At 34.8% G+C, this 7,262-nt stretch overlaps 1 protein-coding gene across 5 annotated transcripts in view; it reads right to left on the bottom strand.

Moving 5' to 3' along the window:
- The window catches only part of bs (blistered), a 417,141-nt gene that overhangs the window by 60,077 nt on the left and 349,802 nt on the right, over positions 1–7,262 (bottom strand). The gene's annotated exons all lie outside the window — the stretch shown is intronic.

Raw genomic sequence — 7,262 nt, 5'->3', positions numbered from 1 at the left:
AATTTTTTGTAATTATTATTTTTTTTTTTTTTTATGCTTTTCTTTTCACGTCGAAATTTTACCAGAAAAATGATACTAATAAGGTGACTTAAAGGCTCACTAATATATTTTTTTATACCACATTATACAATATAATTTCAATAATATAAATGTAGAGAGAGGCAGAAAGAGGATAACAGGGGTAGGAGAAGAAGGAAATGCGTTAGAGTAGAAATAGAGAGAGAAATATTTTATGAAAGAAATTTTTATGTTTTTGCCCAAGTAAGTAGGTTGGTAAGACACATAAAATAATTATTATATTCTTTTAAAGTTGACTATTCACCATATAATTAAACAATAATACCTGCAAGGCTCGAGGAGCACATCTTTGGTCATAAGGAATAGGTTGACAAATATTCGTAATGAATTCTTTGCACTTTGGCTCAAAGCGAAGAATAAAGTAAATCAGAGCTATCCTCCATGCCCATGAATGATTTAGAGATGTGAATGACCAACTTGTTCTCAACAGCGTTCTGAAGGATTGGGGGTCCATGGTCCAAATTATTCTAGTAGAAGAAAAAAAGTTGTAAGCTTGCGGAGTCCTATGAAGAATATGCTTGAACGAGATTTATCCCCGGACAAAAATTAGGTACTCATCACTTTGTTGAGCCTAAAGGTGCCTTTAGAGATCTCCAGGTGTGAACGTAGCGACGTGGACCGCTCTGTCAGTCGCTATGGAAACTGGAGGTGGGAATCCACTCTTACTACCCGATTTATCTGGTCTGATCAGATCCTCAATCGTCAAAAGGCACCTTAAATCTAAACAGGAAGAGGACATGTCAGCCCACTACACCTTGAGTTATGGAAAATGGAAGGGACAAGAAATAGAAAGAAAAAAAGGAATAAATTGAAATATTTGTATTTGGTGTGTAGACTGGAATTGATTGTAAAAGAAAACTGTGGGGGAAAAAATATCATTTTCTTTTAATTTAAAAATATGTAATTTATATTTCTCCCATCACGGATTGATTAGTATGCTGTGTAATGTAGCAACCCGATGTATTTGGGCAACATGGATGAATAAAGCATTTGTCTCTCTTACAGTTGAGCCAATTTTACAGATAATAAGCAACTAGTAAAGCTAGACATCTTTATAAATCAAACATATTCATATTAGACGCGAATTAAAACGATATAGTCAGACTAAAACGTCGATTAAGTCTATAGAGAGACATAAACTAGAGGATCGATTTTTTGTCTAAAAATTGAAGAAGAAATAATATGGTTAATAAATTAACAATAAATAATAATAACATAAATAATAATCATAAAACTAAATATAAAACAGAAAATTGAATGCATATGCAAAACCAAAGAGTTAGTCCAACCAATCAAAATATAACATAAAAAATAATCAATAAATTATATAGGGAAAAAATAAAATTTTAAATTAATATAAGAGGCACAGATAATATTAAAAACGAAAAACGATAAATAAACACCAGGTCTAACTGGGAAATTCAAAGAAACAGTACTGGAATAACGATATAAAAACCAAAACATAAAAACCGGCTCATACAGTAACAATAAGCAAAAACGCCGTTCTAAAGTCTTGAAAATAAAATAAATAAATTAGATAAACAACATGCAATCTGCAGACTCGACTTAGACGGACTATAAATTTAGAATAAAACAATACGTCACCAATTGCAGAAATGTTAAGAATGTAAACTGTACAGCATAAGCAAACCATAGATTATAACCATAAATTATAAATTAAATAAAAAAAAATCGTACTATAATAGGCATGACCGAACACACAACAAGTAAAAGAATCTTAAGAGGCAATCTACAAAACTAAAAACATGAACAATACTACAAGACTGTCACAATAAATTTAAATAAACATAATGCAGACATACTAAACACGTTAAACACACAATTATAGACAGATGGGACCAACAAAACTGTCTAATAATATATATTCACTCTAAACTAAAACAATGATATTGAAGATATGAACTGACTTTGTTCGCACTAATTTCCGGAATTAAAACCGCTAGTTCGATTTGAAAAGTTACGTTTTAATTTCATTTTCCTAGTCCGATAGGAATATTATATAAAGATAATAATTTTAAAAAATTTATTCATAAATAAAGATTGATTTTTTCAGACCGTCATTAGGAAATGAAATCCTTAAGACGATCATAACCACTAACACCCTAAATTCAACTCCGTGAACATAATTCTTATTCAAAATGTATTATAAAGATCTAATAGGGCATATAAAAGGTAGAGTTTTTTTTTTTTTAAATATGATGCTATAAATGTACTCAGACATCCTCAGATAACATGTCATAATAAGAGGAGATAAAACATGACAATATAATACTAGAAGGATGTTTAACTCAATTTTACAACTGTTGGGGACAAAATATGGGGCAAGAGTTAATTGTAATAAATAGGTGGTTATGAGCAGACAGTACATTGTTGGAACGATTACAAAGGCAGTATAGGCCGTTTTTTGCCTTTGATGAAGGCAGCTGCTGGCGGGCGCCAACCCAACAACCGTGGCTAAATCGGCCAATGATGTCCTCATCAAGGGTGCCTTACTGATCCTCCTAACTATCTCGAAGCGGCTCTCAACGCTGATTAGAGATCGGTGACGTGCGATTAGTCCTGATTAACATCGATGGTTAGGATTCCTTCTCATATTGAACAATACCAGTTCTGCTAAAAGTGAAAACGAGTCCTTATAAACAATACAATAATAATAATAATAATAATAAGAGAGTACGAAAAATATTAAAGAGTCAACTTTCTGGAAAACATAAAATCAATGCCATCAATACTTGGGTCATACCAGCGCTAAGCTACAGCTTTGGTATATTACAGAAACGACACTCACGCAAGAGCGGGTCCACCATCCCATATCATCCAAATCCAGACTCTATTTATCCATGAAAGGAGGACGAGGACTCATAAATATTGCTTGCGTGCCACAAGCAAGAATTATCCCTAAGACAATATTTCCATTCAAAAACCAATAGTGTTTATCAGGCAATCGTTACAATGGATTATGGTCTGACTGAACTGAACCTGAACGAAGCGGACGAACTGAACATTGTTTTAGAAAAGGAACGACTGGCGGAAGTGAAAAGCAAGTCTCTGCATGGGAGATTCTACAGCCAACTGAACGAAGCCTCCATAGACAAAGAAAGATCAGTTGATTGGCTAACAGCTGGAAGGCTATTCTCTGAGACAGAGGAATTCGTGGTTACAATCCAAGATCAGGTTATTGCCACCAGATCATATAGGAAGCATGTGCTAAAAGACGCAACAGCATCGGATAAGTGTCGATTATGCTCGGTAGCGCTGGAATCAATCCAACATATCACAGGTGGATGTGGAGTGTTGGTTGGTACTGAATATTTGCAAAGGCACAACAATGTGGCCAAAATTTTGCATCAGGAACTGGCGACAAAGTACAACTTAATTGGAAATAAAAGCCCATACTACAAGTACCACCCAAATAAACTCCTCCAAAAAGGTCCTCTCAAACTCTATTGGGATGAATCAATAATACAGTACGCTATAATAACCCAGATATCCTCCTTATTGATCTAAGAAAAAAAAAAGCGGAACTTGTTGAAGTCGGAATCCCAAACGATATTAATATAAGTTCTACTGTGGAAGATATACTAAGGAAATATCAGGAATTGGCGATTGAATTGAAGGAACTGTATCACTCGGAGGCAGTTACCACCACTCCAATCATAATATCCACCAATGGTCTCGTACCGAAATCACAGTAGCAGAATGGTTTGGGAGTGGCTATGTACTAACAGAGGCTCAACAGTCGGTTCTCTTAGACACAGCACGTATAGTGCCAAAGGTTTTAAATACTTGAAAAAATAAATAAATAAACAAAATATGAAGGTGGTTGGACTTCTAGGTCCCTCACCTCAGATACTCAACCCGCAATAGTGAGAAAAACCAATTAATAATAATAATAAAGCGAAGGTTCGATGCCGATATCATCAGTTACCGTGTCGTACCACTGAGGCACATCCAAGCTGAAATTTACTGAAACTGACTAAATCCTTCCACCTCAGCTATGGTCGACGCCTCAGACGTTTCCCCATACGATCAGTGTTTATAAACTTTTTGCAGATTTGATTATTACTAAGTCATTCAACCTTAAACGCCTATTTTATTTGGAAACAATGCTATCACCTTAATTATATTTACCATATGCAGTTCGGTTGGAAGGGGTACGCGCAGGGCGTTTGCAGCCCAGGGAGTTGAGGTGTCACCTTAGCAACCTCGAGTCCGTAGCGGTGCCAGCTCGGAGAGGTAAACTTTTGTTTCTTGGTGGCCCCACGGAATCAAAACATGACTCTCCTTACCCCAGTGTGGTTAGAATAGGCTGAATATCTGTAGATAACCTCCCGTCTGTCATAAATAATCAGATAGGTGGGAAAAAAAAAATAGTTTCCCCAAATCGGTGTAAAGTGGCCTTCTAAACATTTCAGTTAACTAATCCTTGTATATTTTGAATATTATTGAGGCTTTTTTTTTTCTACAAATTGAAACTATGCGGAGTAATTATCCACGCCATTAATATAAATCGGTGGCGTTTTGCAATTTTATGTTTGGATTGTTGGTTTAGAACCTTTAGATCCTTTAAACTGTTATAATTACCCCTTGTTAGAGTTGAGGGGTTATATAAAGGGGCTTATATGGATCTGAACAATTGGTAATAATGGTCTTTTAAGACTTTAAATTTAAGCCTTAAGTACATTTAACATTGCAAACTGCATCAATAACGCAAACCGTCTAAAAGGGTGTAGATCGCTCGTCCACTCATGGCAATTAAGTCCGCAATTCTTGCTTGAGAATTTACTCCAACCTTTCTGGAATAAGATAAAATAAACAGTATATATAACGCGATAAAAATAATTTTTTATTTGTAGAGTCCTATCAAACCAACTTTTTTTTAAAGAATCTGCCCATAATCTTCAATCTGCACTTATAATTAATTAATTAATACTTAAATTTAAAAGTGCTATATTACAAACCTCATATTACCTTTTTTCTAAAGTAAAGTTTTGATTATTGAATATCAATATAAATTATTGATAAAGAACCAATATCAAATCCACATTTCTTAAATATAAAACTAATATAAAATAATGAACATCCTGCATTACATCAACCCGAAGTAGACGCCGTGAAGAAGTAGTGATCACCCGACCAGAATAGGACATACCCAATTGACACACATTCATCTCATAACAGTAGAGGCCCCTCCAAAATGTTCGATATGTAATAGTAATCTGACCGTCAAACACATTTTTGAAGAATGTCATCCCTACACATTAACTCTGAACCAGTTAGGGATACCAACAAATGTTCCAATGGCGTTGAGAAACGACGAATCCATAATAGAAAGAGTCATTAAATTCATCCATAAGACTAACTAACTAAATAATCATACTTTAATTATTATAATAATCTATTTATCTTGCCTTATTTTTAAAATTAGAACAGTTACTTATCTGCTTTTCATCATCCTTTCCACTATCGTAACGATTATTAATCAAATTATAATTGCATAGCTAGATAATATTTCAAATCTCACGGAAATGAGTTCCACTGGTGCGGATCAGTACACCATACCAAAGCTATGACTGTGGAACAACTAGGCCTTACCAAAACCAACAACCAACGGGCGTTGATGACTAGGCTGTTAAACGCCCTTTCAAAACTAACAAACAACAAATAATGAACATTTATATGTATTTATTCCACACATTTCTTTTCTATCCAGTCACATTATTAAAATATACATTGATACATACAACTCATGGAAGTATTTTTAACATTTTTAATTTTGTTTCCCAGCTGTTCCTTGCTATTTATTTATTTATTTTTTCTTGGGGCCTTTACGCCTTGTTTTAATCTCCAGTAACGAATTATATGGATTATAAAACTTTGAAAACTTAATTCATGATCTTAAATCAACTAGGAAATTTGCATGATTGAATTTATAAATATTTGCTTAAAAAATTGTTAGACAATTTTTTAAAATGTATTATTTTTGCAGAATATTGCAGAATTGCCAAAGCTCTGAATCGTGACCCCATTTGCAAAACCTCTTGATTACATTTCATTTCAAAACTAAAATTTTGAGTGAATCTACAAGTTTAATTAATTTATTGCTAGTGTCAAGAACCAAAGATGACAAGAGCATCGAATTTCGAAATATATTCAAGAGGTATTGGAATTGGAGCCACGATTTAGACTTTTGGTGATCATGTAATATAACAAAGAATGAAAACAAAAATTGGTTATACAATTATAATACAAATATTCACAAATTAACCAAGCAAGGACTTTCTTTTTGGCATGACAAGGATCAGGATTGAGTCATTGGAAAAATGAAGTGTGGGGTCAGTCAGAGAATTTGATCCGAGCCGACAGAGGAGTTGTAGATGGCGAGCTAGAGGGGGGTGAGGGGACAAAGAGGTATGTAAATATTAACTAAGACAGGGAGGCACAGTGGCCGCTTCATTAGTAGGCCCGCCCGTGTAATGAAAGGCAGGGCGGTTATTTATACCTTGTGTGCCCACTGGAAACAATACTCATTTAGAATTGTTAATACGGCGCCTCATAGCATCCCATTCTGTGACAATTACATAGCCATTGTAGTGTTGGCCGGACCAGTAAATAATTGGCTACAGGGAGCATCCCTAATGATGGCTCGCATTGTGTGTCCTCAGGAGCGCCGTGTTCCCTGATAGTGCCCCAACAGAGTGGATTAGCATTCGCCGCGCTTTCCGTCTCTCAGTGAAGAAAACTATCCAGGATCTAAGAAAGGGTGAGCTTAGTCAAGGAAACTGGACATAAGGAGGCAGGGTTTGAGATCTACCTAACTGGAAAGAAAACCTAAAACTTCATTGTAACATTTGCTCTAAACCAACTGAAAATATTATACTTTAAAAAAGGATAACTTCGGTCTAGTAGATATTAAGGCATGACATGATTCCATTACTAATGAAGTATCAGTCCAATGGCTTTATTATATGAACGATGCTACACTGTCCCTGGTGACCAACACGTGGATGAATCCAACGCAATGTGAGATCCAAACACTACCGTCAAGGAGGTTCACATTGCACCTTTTTTTTTTTTATAATTTATTTATTGATATTTACAACTGTATACACATATATACAACAAGTAAATTTGCTGTAGGTGACATAGTAACATGATAAAAA

The sequence above is a fragment of the Halyomorpha halys genome, unplaced genomic scaffold (genome assembly GCF_000696795.3).
Source record: "Halyomorpha halys isolate HHAL.00 unplaced genomic scaffold, Hhal_1.1 Scaffold170.1, whole genome shotgun sequence".
In the NCBI taxonomy this organism is placed as follows: domain Eukaryota; kingdom Metazoa; phylum Arthropoda; class Insecta; order Hemiptera; family Pentatomidae; genus Halyomorpha; species Halyomorpha halys.
Note: the sequence above shows the minus strand (reverse complement) of the source record. Positions and strands in the feature narration are given on the sequence as shown.